This window comes from Pristis pectinata, chromosome 6 (assembly GCF_009764475.1).
Source record: "Pristis pectinata isolate sPriPec2 chromosome 6, sPriPec2.1.pri, whole genome shotgun sequence".
In the NCBI taxonomy this organism is placed as follows: domain Eukaryota; kingdom Metazoa; phylum Chordata; class Chondrichthyes; order Rhinopristiformes; family Pristidae; genus Pristis; species Pristis pectinata.
The window spans coordinates 69,643,985-69,660,593 of NC_067410.1; the positions used below are offsets into that span (position 1 = coordinate 69,643,985).

The following is a 16,609-nucleotide window of genomic DNA, read 5'->3' on the forward strand; positions in this document are numbered from 1 at the left end:
GCATGCTCATGACTTCCTAACCCGTATGTCTTTGGAATGTGGGAGGAAATCGGAGCACCCAGAGAAAGCCCATGCAGTCTTGGGGAGAACGTACCAACTCCTTACAGAGAGCGGCCAGAATTGAACCCAGGTCGCTGGCGCTGTAATAGCATTATGCTAACCACTACACTGCCATAGTGGTTGATGAGGTGGCAGTCCTTGGTGACGTTAAGCTTCAAGAGTGATATTGAAGATCCAGCAAATGGAGAGCACTCCATCACATTCCTGACGTGCCTAGTGTATGGTGGAAAAAAATTGGGGTGTCAGGAGCTAAGTCACTTGTGGCAGAATATCCAGTCCCAGGCTTGCTCTTATAGCCACAGTATTTATGTGGCTGGTTTAGTTGACTCTCTGCTGACCCCCAGGATATTGATGGTGAGGATTCAACAATGGCAATGTCTTTGAATGCTAAGGGTAGGTGGTTAGACTCTTTCAAACTGGCACTTTTGTCACACAAATGTTACTTGCCAATTATCAGCCCATACCGGAATGGATTGCTTCATTTGCTGAGGAGTTGTGAATGGAATTTAACATTGTGCAATTATCAGTGAGTGTGCTCAGTTTTGAACAAATGATAGAAGGAAGGTTACTGCTGAAGCAAGTTGGACCTTGGACACTATCCTGAGGAAGTTCTCCTGGTCTGGGGCCGAGATGATTGACCTCTAACAATCACAACCATCTTGCTTTCACTGAAATATGATTCCAACTACAGAAGTGTTTCCCATTGATGTCCATTGATTTCTATTACACCAGGGTTCCTTGATGCCTCACTTGGTCAAGTGCTACTTTATGTCGAGGTCAGTCACTCTCACCTCTGGAATTTAGCTCTTCTGCCTTGTTTGCACCAAGGCTGTGATGAGGTCTGGAGCTCAGTGGCCCAGGCAAAACCCAGATTGAACATTGATGGGCAGATTATTGGAGAGTATATGACACTTGAAAGCAATGTCACTGATGCTTTTGATGAGCAGATTATTGGAGAGTAAATGACACTCGAAAGCAATGTCACTGATGCTTTGTATCACTGTGCTGATAATTGAGAAGAGAATGATAAGGCAGGAATTAGCCAGATGGAATTGTCCTGCATTTTTTGAGCAAGACATTCCTGGTAATTTTCTACATTGTTGTGCAGATACCAATCTTGTAAATAACAGTCAACAAAATGCAGATTTTGGACGTTTGAAATAAAAACAGAAAATTCTGGAAACACTCTGCAAGTCAGGTTACCTAACCAACTCGCTGATTCCAGCATTTTCTGTTTTTTCTGCCTATCTTGTAATGATGCTGGAACAGCTTGGCTGGAGGTGACATACAGCTTCTGCAATATTTTGCTTCAATTGGCTAGAAGCATGGCTGGTTCAGGAAAGCAGGTCTTCAGAACTCCAGAAGGTCTTCAAAACTCCAGAGCTCCAGGAGTATGAGAGTGACAGGTTTTGCTGCGTCCAGTGCTCTCAGTCATTTCTCAATATCATGTGGAGGTAATTAGGTTGGTTGAAGACTGGCTTCTGTGGTGATGGGAATCTCAGGAAGAAACTGAGGTGGTTCATTCACTCAGACTGAAGATGGTTGGAGATGCAGATGCTGGAATCTGGAGCCACAAACAATCTGCTGGAGGAATACAGTGGATTTTGCAGCATCTGTGGGCGGGGGGAAGGAATTAGATAAGATATCTTTATTCATCACATGTACATCGAAACACACAGTGAAATACATCTTTTGCGTAGAGTGTTCTGGGGGCAGTCCGCGAGTGTCGCCACATTTTCCGGCGCCAACATAGCATGCCCACAACTTCCTAACCCTTATGTTTTTGGAATGTGGGAGGAAACCGGAGCACCCGGAGGAAACCCATGTAGACACGGGGAGAACGTAAAAGCTCCTTACAGACAGCGGCCAGAATTGAACCCGGGTCGCTGGTGCTGTAATAGCGTTATGCTAACCGCTAAACTACCGTGCCTGCCTCTTCGACGTTTTGGGTTGAAACCCTGCATTGTTCAACCCGAAACATCGACAGTTCCTCCCCCTACCCCACAGACGCAACTGGACCTGCTGAGTTCCTCTAGCAGACTGTGTGTTGCTGAAGATGGTTGGAAATGCTTCAACTTTATTTTTACCATTCACATGCTGGACACCGCCCCCATTGAGGATTGTGATCTTCATGGAGTTTTCTCCTCCTATTAATTGCCCAACACCAGTTACGATCAGATGTGCAGAGCTTTGATCTCATTCAGTGGTGGTGAGATCATTTAGTTCTGTCTATTTCATGCTGTTTTTTATTGTTCAGTGTGTGTGTGATTCTGGGTTGCAGCTCCAGTAGTTCGGCACCTCATTATTAGCAACACCTGGTTCTGGTCCCAGCATATCCTTGAGCACTCCTCAGTGAACCAGCATTGATTCCTGCCTTGATAATGATAGTAGAGTGCGGGGTATGCTGGTCCATTAGGTTACGGATTGTGGTGGTGAATATTTCTGGTGTTAATGATGATAAGTCACAGTGCCTCAAGGATGCCCAGTTTGAGCTGCCAGATTGTCTCTAAATCTATCTTATTTAGAACAATTGTGGTGCCACACAACACAATGGAGAGTGTGAAGATGGGACTTGTTTCTACATGGACTGTGCAATGGTGACTATATGGACTGTGCAATGGTGACTATGCTGGTGTTGTCATGAATAGATGCATCTGCCACAGGTAGATGGGCAAGGATAAGGTCAAGGAGGTTTTTCCTTTGTATTGATCCACTCACTATCTGCCACAGCCTCAAGGATTCAACCAGTGATGGTGCCAGCAAGCCACTCCTGGTAATGATCATTGAAGTCAAATAAATGACACCAAAGAAAGGTGATAGTTTGTGCCGCTCCCAAGGGAGTTATTACAACTACTGTTTACAACTACTACAGCTGAAGTCTGCAGCTATGGACACTGCAGTAAGTAACAATGTTTCAAATTTAAAAGGGCTGAGAGAGACTTTTTTTGTAATGAAACTCTGTGCCTGGGTCAATGCTTGTGGGTAGTCTGTCTGGTTTTAATATTTCTCTGTTTCATGAATGATTTACTGGTCCATTTCAAGGACATTTAAGAGTTAAACATGTTTCTGCTTGGATTCACATATGGATGAATTTAGGTAAGGTTGGCATACTTGCTCCTCTTAAGTGCATTAGTGAATAATATGAGTTTTTATTACAATCCAATAGTTTTCTAGTCAGTTTTCTTAATTAGATAAATTTAAATTCCACCACAGCCATGTTGGATTTGAACTCTTGTATCTCTGTATTGTTAGTCCAGGCCTGTTGATTAATTAACTGCTGCACCAAAATGAATGATGAAGCAGGATACTCAGCAGCAAATCATTTGACAGGGTAGAATGGGAGATAGATGGTGCAGTAAATCTCTGGGATTGTGAAATAATTATACAGGAAGTCCCCGATTTACGAACGCCCAACTTATGAACGTCCATACTTATGAACCGACCTTCGTAAAACCTATTATTTAAAAAAAATCGTGTTACACACAATGGTTCGTACTAATGAACGGGTGGACTACTTTGCATGACGCTCAAAGCACTGCGCGTTTTAAGCAAGTGATGGTGATGCATTGAAGAAAAGGAAAATGATCACGATTGAAATGAAAGTAGAAATAATAAAGCGTCCAGAGAGAGGTGAAATGTCAACAAATATTGGAAAAGTGTTAGGCTACAGTCGATCAATGATTGGGACGATTATAAAGGACAAGGGGAGAATAATGGAGTATGTAAAAGGCTCTGTCCCAATGAAAGCGACAATTATCACTAAGCAACGCAGTGGTTTAATTATCGAAATGGAAAGGCTATTGGTAATTTGGTTAGAGGATCAAAATCAATGTAATATTCCTATTAGCCTTGGCTTAGTGCTAGAAAAGGCGTGAAGCCTTTTCAGTGATTTAAAGGCTGCACATGCAGCAAGTGAAGGTGTTTGTGATGAAGAATTTGTTGTGAGTAGGGGTTGGTTCAACTGTTTCAAAGGGAGGGTAAATTTACACAATATCAAAGTGCAAGGTGAAGCAGTGAGAGCCGACATAAGTGCTGCGAGTGAGTTTCCTGAAATGTTGAAAAGAATTATTGAGGAGGGAGGTTATGTGCCTGAGCAAATATTTAATGTAGATGAGACTGGCTTTTTTTTGGAAAAAAATGCCTGAAAGGACATACATTTCAAAAGAGGAAAAATCTGCTCCAGGGCATAAGGCATCCAAGGATAGGCTAACATTATTGCTTGGTGGTAATGCATCCAGGGATTTCAAGCTGAAGCCTATGCATGTGTATTGCTCCCTAAATCCGAGGGCACTTAGCCGAATCATCAAGGCATCTCTTCCCATTATTTGGAAGGTAAACACAAAGGCTTGGTTAACAAAAGCTCTCTTTGAAGATTGGTTCCTGAACGTTTTTGTTCTGGCTGCTGAATGTTATTGCTTGGCCAAGAAGATTCCTTTCAAAATTCTCCTTGTGCTTGACAATGCCCCCGGACATCCAAGCACTTTAGATGACCTTCACCCCAATGTAAAGGTCGTCTTTTTACCACCCAATACCACATCACTACTTCAGCCAATGGATCAGGGAATCATAGCCTCCTTTAAGGCTTACTATTTATGCCGGACCTTCTCACAAGCAGTCAGGGCTACCCAAGATGATGCAATGACCTTAAAGGAGTTCTGGAGGAATTACAACATCTATGATGGCATCAAAAACATTGCAGATTCTTGGGAGGAAGTGAAGAAAACCAACATGAAAGGAGTCTGGAACAACTTGTGCCCCCAATTCACGGATGGTTTTGAAGAGTTTACAGCTGAGGACATCGCCAAAGCTAGGCAAGTTGAGGTTGATATTGGTAATAATCAACTGCAGTTAGACATCAGTGAAGATGTTGTCTTCGACTTGCTTGAATCCCATGCCTAAGAACTGACCAATGAGGACCTTATGGAGCTGGAGCAGCAGATGTTAGAATTTGAGGAAGAAGGCTGGGACCAAGAAACCCCAGAATCCAAGAAGTTTTTGACGAAGGAATTAACTAAAGCCTTTCGTCTCATTGAAGCAGGGATGGCAAAGTTAGAGGAGCAGGATCCTAATGCAGAGAGGTTCAACAAAGTTTACCGGATAGTTACCGACGGACTCAGCTGCTACAAGGCCACTTATAATGAGAAAAAGAAAAGCTCTGTTCAAGTCACCCTTTATGTTTGCTTTAAGAAATTGACTTCAGAAGTTAACCTTCACTCTACAGCAGCAGAATCAGGCCCATCCTCTCCAACACCAGGCCCATCATCCAATTAATAAAGTCATTTTAATTGTTAATTATGGCTCCTTCTGGTATGCAAGACATCAATTGGAATGAGAGTAAATGTCAACCTTTAATCATTATCTTTTCTTTATCTAAACAGTTTAAGAAATGTTTCTTTAATGTTTTTTATACCTATACACACACACACACATTCTCTCTCTCAATTATAAACATTTGACTAGTTGACGCTAGGTGTGAACTGTACGTAACTGTTACGACTTACATACAAATTCGAATTACGAACAGACTCAAAAACGGAACTCATTCATAATCTGGGGACTTCCTGTATTGGTTTTCAACACTGAATACCAGTGAGAGTGACAGATCTCTGCTGAATTCATTTTAGTGAATATCTGTGTCACTATCGAACAAATGACTTTACAGGAAATCATAGAGGCATGTTAAAATGCAGTGGTTAAGAGGGATATGGAGATTGTGGAGATAGTTAGCTTTCTACAACCAATGAGACATTTCACATGTGGCTATTTTCTGCTCTGGTGGCAGGATAATGGAATTCACTGAAAGCGGTATATTTAAAGGATGGTGGGGAAGAAGGGAAGTGAACAACCCAGAAGTTATGAGCCATTGGGAACTGATTGAAAGGAGGCAAAGAGATTGAAGTACAGCAATCAGAGTTTTTAGAAGTTTGAGAGGACATTAGCGGGAATCAATTTTGACCTCTTAATGTTTCCTTAATTGCCATGCACCAGCAAAAATAGGTATAGCAGAGTAAGACAAGGTGAAGTGCATTTACAGATATGGTGCAGAGGGAAGAATTCAGAATCCTGGGGTATCTGGGGGTGGTGGGACCTTTTTGATCTGAGACCAATGTGCTTATGAGAAGATTAACTGGCATTGTGGGAAAGAATTTAGACTAATTTCACATGAAGCGTCGGCACAAAGATAAAATATTAGAGAGGAGACATGAGGTGCATGAGGAGAGAGAGGGACATAAAAGCTAAAATAAAGAATAGTTCATGAAAAGCAGGAGTCAGAGAGAAAGCAAATGCAAGGCAGTCTAAGATAGGTTTGGAGTGCATCTGCATAAATTCATATAGTAAAAGAAGAAAGAAAGACTTCCACATATATATAGATAGATGCCCCAAGAAACATCACAGCCAACGGTGTAAAATCAAATAAAGCCAGTGCTATGATGGAGGAAACCCGGCAGTCTTTTGTTTGGTGCTGATTGCAAGATAAGTAATGTCCAGAACTCTAGTATTAATTTCTTCTCTTCTTCAAAATGGTGCCTTAAGATCCAATATGCTCAACTATGAAAGTTTGCTTTAATTCTGCACCCAAAACGTGACACCTGAGATGGTGTAGAATTCCCTCTGTATTGCACTAGAGACATACTGTATATTTTTATGTTTGAGTCTCTGGGCTGAGGCTTGAACTCACAATTTGGTGGTTCATCTGAGCACAACTGACACTGATCATAAATAATATTACTGAGCTGCAGGCACAAGGTGCCACTTATGACTATGATATCATATACTTTTGGAGGGATTTTGCACTATTTTGTTTCAATGTATTTGAAACTAGGATTCAGATTTGAGACATAATGCTGATTTCGTGTCCATGTGGAATCAAAACTTCTTTCTATCTGAGCAAAAGTAGCAATATAACTACACTCAGGGTTAATCTTAGGCCTTGAACATCTAATTTTTAGAAGTTTTGTTTTTTAAATTATGTTTAGTGCAGGTCATTTCATAAAACAGAGAAGTTGAGCTTGCATGGGAAATAATGGTGAGTGTTTCAATGCTCAGCCTTGTAATGGAAGAAATCTGAGAGCAACCTCTAGACAATACATATGTGTATTAAAACACAGACACCCAATTTTTTTGGTTCCTTGCTCTTCCACAGAATGTACTATTTTGCAACTTTCTGCAGTGTAATCATGAATCAATGAAGAAATTATGATTTCAGGCAATTTACAAATTATTCAAGCTATATAAAATGAAAAATGTCATGCATTGTTGAAAGAGATTGAAGCAAGTGTTTAGTGATGTATTGAGGCATAATTGCTGCTTAACAACTTCTATAGACCTAAAAACTAATTTTGTAATTTCCTCAGATAATTATTTCAAATGTCAATGCATTTAAGACAACAATGTGTTTGTTTATGATATGTCACCTATCAGTTTCACATGTACTTGGTCTGAGTTTTATTTCATGCTCAGTAAATTGTATAGAAATCTGGTTAAAAATTGTGCTCTTTACTTCTTGGTTTGCTATTTGTGGGAATTCTTCATTCCATTTGGCTTGATGAGATCAGTGTTGTTGGATGTTTGACATTCCCTAAATTGGACCTTAACAACAAACTGATATTGCCAAAGATGAAGTCCATGTCACTATAACCAATGGATAGGAAGCTTTCTTCAGAATCAACAGTAAGCATCGTGACTTCACTGCTGACCACTGACCTTGGTCATTTAAGTCAACAGCTCATATTTTTGAGAAACAACATATCAGACAAACTAATAAAAATATTGAACCAACCAAAATCCAGTGAGAATTGTTGCTGAGAGAGATTGATACCCAGAACTGTGAAGATAATTTATAAACTTCTGTATTTGCCATAGAGTTGTTTTGATCTGAAAGGAAAATTGATGATCTCAGTCCTTTCATTCTTCATTGTTTTAAATCAATACACTTCAATCACCTTTCATGCCAGGAACCTCTGTTACATAAACAATCCTGCTACATAGGAGAGATGTCCTCCGTGTATTAAATTGGAAATGCAATATAAAACTGGTCCAAATTGATTTACTGGGAATTATTTCAATCTTTCACTAGTAGATTTCATATAACACAGAATATACCTAGAATTTTTTAAAAACACTTTTAACATTCAGGCTTGATTGAAAGGAGTTATATTTACAGGAGTTGAGATCTGACAAGTTTGCATTAGATTCAGAGACCCTCATTCTCATCCTGGTTTTGATGAATGAGAACTTTATATTTGACCAACTGTTTTGACAACTAGGTTGACTAGGCATTCACTTACTGGAGCTTAGATGAATAAGAGGGGATCTCATTAAAACATAAAATTCTGACAGAGCTGGACAGATCTGATGAGGGGAGAATAGTTCGCCTGGTTGTGTGGGTGTGGTCTGGAATTAGGAGCAGTTTCAGGATACAGGGTAAGACATTTAGGACTGAGATGATGAGAAATGTCTTCACACAGAGGATGGTGAACAGTGGAATTCTCTATCACAGAAGGCTGTGGAGGCCAAGACTCCAAATAGATTTAGGAGTTAGGTAAATTTCTATACAGGAAAGGCATATGAGGAAAGAGTGGAAACAGAGGATCAGCTGAATGGCCTACTTCTACATTTCTACATCTCTTACTGGTGTTGAAAGAAATGAGAACAGCAGACCTGATTCATAACTGCTTTCTCATTTGTTTTGGCTGCTTGCGTCAGCCGTTACGTTCTGCTACAAGTGCCAGAATATTATTATCATTATTGTTTCTATTTTAGCATGATTTTATGTTGGATCTGTTTCAGGAAGTCATATACAAATTGGGATCACTACAGGCAATTAACCTGCGCCTGTTTGAATGGTACCACAACACATATAAATTTGATACTGTGACTTAATAAAGAAGATTTCAGCAACCCACCAGCACTAACCGTTTTGTTGTTGCTGAAATCCATGCTAGCAAAAGCCTCCTACAACCAATGATGTGAGTGTGGGCATCCTAATTTCCTGGTGCAGCTTTGGTAGAAAGATGAAGGAGAGAGGTTTTCTTCCCTACTACAGTATGCCAGGAAACCCTCCAGACCCATACTCCAAGTGGCAGTGGGGAGAGGGAAGAACCAAGGTCATCATTCACAAGGACAGGGGTCAATAAGCTGAAACATGATCAAGGTCAGTGAATACATTGTACAATCTCATCTGCCAACACTTCCCCACCAACCTCACCCACTACTCCATGCAACACATCTCCATCACATGTCAAACACAATCACTATCAGTCGGAATTCTCAACTAATATATCCCCACCTTCACAGACTTACAAATAGTCCAATCCTCACACCTACATGCCGTAGTTTCAACAGACGGCTGGCTGTTCAGCAATGGCAGGCACGTAACTCAACATATTGCAGCAAACACACCACTACTCTTTTTACTTTGCAAGTCAACAAACTGACAGACCAATGACAAATCCCCTTGGAGAGCAGCACGGTGTCGGACTGTGAACCACTAGTAGAACCGCTGCCTTACAACTCAGTTGACCCGAATTTAACCCCGGTGCTGTCTGTGTGGAACTTACAAATTGTCCCTGTGACTGTGTGGGTTTCCTCCAAGTGCTCCAGTTTCTTCTCACATCCCAAAGGTGTGCAAGTTGGGAGGTTGATTGGCCTCTGTGAGTTATCCCCAGTGTGTAGGTAAGTGATAGAATCTGGGGTGAGGTGATGGAAATGCAGGGGGAATAAAGTAAGAAAATATAAAGGAAACACAAGAGATGGTAGATTCTGAAATCTGGAGCAATAAACAATCTGCTGGATGAACTCAGCGGGTTGAGCAGCACCTATGGGGAGTAAGGAATTGTCAACTTTTCTGCACCAGGAAAGTATAAGTCCTACTTGATGGTTGATGCAGATTCAGTGGATCAAGAGACCTCTTTCCAACCTCTGGTTCTCTGTGACTAACGAGCTGATCATTACTGGAATAGCGGTCACAGAGCACATTGCCACTATTAGCACAGAGCCCACTGGAGATGCTCATATGTGATTCTTCTCAAAGCTCACTCCATTCTCAATCTGCAATTCTTTTTGACTTATAAAGTGCAGGTAGTGTGGGCATTTAATTTACCAATTTCCTCTCTTCCCGTAACTCAACCCTAGGCATTTTTCTATTCAGATATAAATTTGTATTCTAAATATAGCCTTACACATGACTTTGATTAGCAGCTGGAGGCCAGCTGGCAGCCAGCTCCATTCCAATGCATGTGGACCCAAGGATCATGCAGCCTAAAGGCCAATAAACTGTGGAGTCACAAATACTTAGTGTGACTGCAGGAAAGTGTGGGAAATGATCAGATCAAGCACAATCTGATGCAGTTAGTTGGATGAGATTTCTGTTCATCCAGTACAGAGAAGCAATCAACTTAAAAGACACGAAACTGGGTAGTCAGCTAGAGCTGGATGTCTTCAGCAAACCTGTGAAGTGATACAGCTAGCAGAGCTGTCGCCACACAGCTCCAACAACCTGGGTTCGATCATGATTTCCAGTGGAGTTTTGCATGTTCTCCTGTAAGGGCGTGGGTTTCCCCCCACCTCTTGAAGACATGTAGTTTGGTTGGTTCATTTGTCATTGTAAACTGCCCAAGGGTGTGGGTGAGGGATAGGATTGGGTGGGAATTGATGGGAATGTGGATAGGGTGAGTGTAAGGTTAGCGTAAATGAGTGCTTGATGATGGGTGTGGATTTCGTGGGCCAAAAGGTCCATTTCCATTCTGTATGACTGTATGACTCTTATTTTAGATAATGTTGGCAAAGAGCAGTGTTTAGATGAGAATTAGGAGCTGGCAAAGGATAGATAGGTGATTGCATAAATGTGGCTTGAGAAGACATTGTAAACCATGAAAGGATACACCCATGGAAACACAATTACGTAACAAGGGTGTCGAGGTGCATTCTGACTCTTGAGTACACTGGTGAAGTGCATTTGCCAGAATGTACAGGCTTGAAGTACCCCAAGAGCAATCATGTATATTTGCATTTAGTAAATCTGGTGCTCCCAGATGGTGCAACAGAACATTAGAAGTATAAATCTGTATTCACTATATTTAGACATTAATGCCAATTATTGTGGCACATGTTAACATAGATCAGACTGTCTTGTCTTAAGGCCTTCTTTTATTTGTTCTGCTAATTGGTTTTTTCAGTAAATGAAGCTGTAATTGCATTCAAATGAAAACTAGAAATTTCAAGGCTGAACATTGGGGTACCTTGTGCCATTTTGTTTGGCACTATCAGTGCTGATATGCTCCCATTTTACTTTGTAAATGCCTATTGGTAGGTGACTCACAATATCCGGCAAATGGTATATCGCAGTCTGGGGTACATCACATATTCAAGCTGAAGGTTAACAGGGCAGGCTGCTGGTGACGGCAACCCTCGTGCATTGCTGATTTGACACCTAACCTCTCAGCAGCATCCACCCAGTTAAATTAAATGAAAATAAAAAACGAAGCTGCAGATGCTGAAATTCTGAAAAAAAGAAGTGCTGGAAAAACTCAGCAGATCAGCCGGCACCTGTGGAAAAAGGAACAGTCAGCATTTCAGGTCTGCAACCCTTCAGACAGCATCTCTCTCCACTGCCCTGGCACAACAGTGGAAGGAGGGAGAAGGGAAAAGAAGAAGAAGCAGAAGAACCAGAGGAGGATGGTGATAAAAGCAAATAGTGACATTGACGGATCCTTTCTAGATCTGCTGTAGCAATATTCCTCAATAGTCTTGAATATTTACAGCTAAGAGAATGTGGCAAAGCAAACTGAACAGTGCTCAAGCCTGAATTTATTCCATTTACCAGGGTGAGTCTAGCTCCAACTCCGGTCACCTATATTTGTGACCATGCCAGTGCTACTCCACTAGTGCCCTTGCAGTTACTAATTGCCTGTCAGCCAGCCAACCCAGGCAATGGCCACTCATGACAAATGGGTGTTAACTGAAGCCAGACGATCTATGTCAAGATCTGCTGGAGATTGTCACCCTGGGCTACCTACCTTTCTTACACTCCATGCGAGCAGCCTTCCACTAACTATACCGCAGCTATTCAGGGAACACAGTGTGGTAGGACCAAGCCATGAAAATGCACATGGAAGGCAAGGCAAGATGAGTATGTGTAAGGGTGATCAGTTGATGCATGTATGATCTTCATCAAGACTAGAAGTGTAATGATAATTTGCAAAATTTATATTGTTTTGGTTTTCTATTCACCAGCTATGGAGATCTGGACCCTGAGATGATCATTTGCAGAAACGAGGTAAGATGGAAACTGTGATGGAAGGGGGAACATTTCTCTTTATTTTTCTTTATTCTTCAGATATGGGCTTATTAGGTATGGCCACAATTTAAGAATCATCCCTAGTTAACCTGGCCAAGGTAGCTAGTCACCTCCTAGAGCCATTGAAGTGCCATTGTACAGCTGGTGGGAGCTCCAGCATGTTGATGTTCGATAGTGAGGACCATTCTGGAGCTGTCCTTTAATAAACACTCATTGGGTTTCTAGAATGATGGCAGCCTGCTGCAACCTCCATGAGAGAAAGACGTGGCCGTATTAGAGGAGCAGTGCACGTTACTGCTTCAGAGACCCATTTTGTTCTCATCTCTGCACATACTGTCTGCAGGAATTCACCATCTGACACAACGGCAACCTTTGTTTGCCTCATCTCACAGCCACCGGCACAAATCAGTCCCGTAAACAGCCCACATCCTTTATCCACTTTTCATTGGTCACCGTAAGTCCATGAAATCACCATTCCTCACAATTTAGAAGGTCACAGTAAAAGTTTCACACCAACAAATGAGACACAAAAAACAAGTATTCCTCAATTTATGAATGTTCCATCCATGAATTTTCACTATAACACCATTGATTGTATGAAATATGTATCTTTGATTTATGAATCTCTTTTTTGCTATAATGAATAACTCAGGAATTTCCACCCATGGGAATACATAAAAACAAAATACCAATAATATACTTTGCCATCTTTTGAATGGTTTAGTTGGAGGGACAGAAGAGTGGACTGGGGGGGACATGAAGGGAGCAATCCCTTTGAAATGCTGAAAGGAAGGAGAGGGGAATATGTGTCTGGTAGTGAAGGTTATTGAACTGTCTTCCCTCTTCCCACGTTTTGGCAGAATTAGTCATGCAATGTAAATTAATGCTACAATTCTAGAGCATGTGATTTATTTATATATAGCCACAGAAACAGCACACATAATTCAACAGTACAAAAGAGATCAGAAGACTAATGGCAGATAAAGAAATGATTGGGAAATCTCATGATTTTCTTTTCTGTACTCTGGGTTTAAGGGGCCCAGATTTAATCAGCAATCCAATGTAAATTAATGCTAAAATTGCAGAGCATGTGATTTATTTATATATAGTCACCAAAGAAACATTCTGGTAGGTTTACAATATAAAGACATCAGAAATCTAATGGCAGAGGAAGAGATGACTGGAGAATCTCATAATCTTCATGTTTGTGCTTTGGATCTGAGTGCCCTAGATATTAATTTTGAAGTTTACCTCCATTGAGAGAAATGTAAATTGGAGTGGATGTTTTAGGAAAGAGGAAAGAAACAATTCATACTGTCTTTAAGTGCCTTTAAGTGTAGATTTAATGATATGCGACGATCTTTGTGTCCTCACTGGCCACAGGAGCATTGCCGGATGATTGGAGGGTGGCAAATGTTGTTCCTTTGTTTAAGAAAGGAAGTAGGGATAACCCTGGGAATTACAGACCAGTGAGTCTTACTTCAGTGGTGGGCAAATTACTAGTGAAGATTCTCAGAGACAGGATTTATGGGCACACAGAGACATACATCAACTGCTGCTGGAAGGTCAACAACTCGGTGAAAGACGCCCTTTGGTCTGCCCGAAATTGTTGGTCTCCTAGCATTGTGAGATGTCCATAGGGGAATGCTGCCGACTGGCACATTCCAGGCTGCAGGAGTACATGCCGAGAGACGCACTGAAGTTGGGTGCAGCCAACGCAAGGACTCGGTGGGGAAGGACTACATTTTAAAGTTCTTCTGCCACTGGAGAGGGAGGGGCGGGGTCAGGCAAGGAAGCCCCTTAAATATTGTAAATATGGGATTGGGGTAGCACCCCAGGGAGCCACACAAGTGGCATTGGTGCAGTGTTTTTTTATATATAAAAAAGTAACACCTATGATTGATCCGTACACGAGTGTAAAGGTTTGCACTGTTTTATTGTTGTATATAGTTTGTTTTTTATGATGAATAAAGTTTGTTTTGGAATAAAAGAAAGTAATCACAGATAGATTCGTGGGTGAACTTGAACATTGACGTTGAAAAAGAAGAAAGACTACTGTGACTCTTCGTGATCAAGCGGCTGCCTGATGAGAGCTTAACCTGCTGACATAGGGGTAGGAGGACATCTTCTACCCCACTGTGTAAGACTATCGAACAGTTCCCTTATACAACGAGATGGACTATGGCCTCACGATCTACCTTGTTGTGACCTCACACCTTATTGCACTGCACTTTCTCTGTAGCTGTGACACTTTACTCTGTACTGTTATTTTTACCTGTACTTCATCAATGCACTCTGTACTGATTCAATGTAACTGCACCGTGTAATGAATTGACCTGTATGATCGGTTTGCAAGACAAGCTTTTCACTGTACCTCGGTACAAGTGACAATAATAAACCAATACCAATACCAATACCAATAATGCATTGACATTGAAAAAGAAGGAAGACTACCGTGACTCTTCGCAATCAAGCAGCTGCCTGATGAGAGCTTAACCTGCTGACATAGGGGTGGATCCTAATGCTGATTGGGAAACCAATCTAACACCCTTTTCCAGCAAATTACCTGCTGTAACCAATCAGATCCATCTGGATGGCTGCAGCGACGAGCACCTCGGGAGGAGGACACTGGATCTGAAACACTGTCAAGGTGACAGTGAAGGACCTCAGCGAGGGGAATGCCTTCACCAAGAAGGTCCTACTGGAGTGCTGCAAGTCTGAGGTGAAGGACATCTACTGCCTCCAGGACTTCCCAGGTAATGGATACTTTGATGTTACCTTCATGTATCCGGCAGGATGGCAGAAAGTGCTACAGGACTTTCGGGAGAGGGGTAATGAGGCTCCACTGTCACTGCTGAAGGCGCAGCCACTCTTCACCCTCCCCAGCCAGAAGCAGCATGAGATAACAGTGCACATGTTCAATCCACATGTGCCTGTTGTGGATGACCTCACCTTCCTGGTTTGTTATGTCAAAGGGAGCAGGAAGCTGCGTGGATATCAATGACCTGTTTAGGATCTGGACCAGCAAGCTCCAGGTGAAGGTCAAGCTAAAGGTGGGTGCTAATGGTGCTATCATCCACTATCCCTCGGTGTTTGCCATTGGAGGGAACCGCGGTTACATGGTATATGCAGGACAACCCAGAGCGTGCTGTAACTGCAATAAGTCTGGACACGTGGCAACCCAATGCAGTGCAGTCATCTGCAAGAACTGCAAGCAGGACTGAGGAAAAGCCAACTGCCTTGAACTCCCAACCTCCAGTCACAAACCCCCAGGCCCCTCTTCAAGAGAAGGAGTCAATGGGAGGGCAGAGGGGCAAGAAGGGGAATGGCAGGTGGTGAAAAGGAATAAGTCCCAGAAGACACCACCCAAGAGACAATGGACTGCAGAGAGCAAAAATAATGGGAAGGAAAGGGCAATGCAACAGACAGATGCCAGCAACCTCTCCCTGTTGGAGGATGAAACAAATATGGGAAACGGTCAACACAGGCAGAGGAAGTGCCAAAATGGAGGGGACAAGGAGGAGGGGAGGCCACAGACAAATATGGGTGAGGAAGAAATTCACCCTGCCACCTCCCCAACTCTGGACCGAGAGACTGAGAGCAGCACAGAGGCCACCAGCCCCCAGCTCCAAGGAGACCGGAGCAGCACAGTGTCCAGTGCACCCCATCTCCGGGAGATCGGGAGTTGTACAGAGGCCACTGGCCCCCAGCTCCGGGAGTCTGGGAGCAGCACAGAAACCATCAGCCCCCAGTTCTGGGAGACCAGGAGCAGGAGATGGAAGGTACATGGAAGGTACAGAACAGTCAGAGCCAGAGGGCAGAACAGGAACAGACACTAATCTCCCCACCCCCGTGACACCACCAGCATCGTCACACACCCTGGGGAGGACCATTCCCAGCACATGAGCCCAAAAACAGTGAGGCAATTCACCAAGGCTGTGGGCATGAGGGCTCAGGCTGATTGACAATGGATGGTATTTGTGACCCCTGAACTCAAATAATAACTATGGAAATAAATCTGGCTTCTCTAACGGTGCGCAGTGTGAAGAGCACTGTGCGATGTATGAACACCTTTGCTGTACCTTGCCAAGGTCAAGGCTGATGTAACCTTTTTACAGGAGTGTGGGCTGCCACACCTCCGCAACTATTGGAGGTGGTCGCGATGGTGGTCCCGGGGATTGTCTATATGGTTGGAGGGGAATTATAGTCGTGCATCCAGCCTGGGGATTCTGCTGCGGGGAGGTAACTTCT

The 16,609-nt window shown here is 42.5% G+C and overlaps 1 pseudogene; it reads left to right on the forward strand.

Moving 5' to 3' along the window:
• The first annotated feature begins 3,737 nt into the window (after positions 1-3,737).
• On the forward strand, positions 3,738-15,582 carry LOC127571848 (tigger transposable element-derived protein 1-like; annotated as a pseudogene).
• Positions 15,583-16,609: the final 1,027 nt, after the last annotated feature.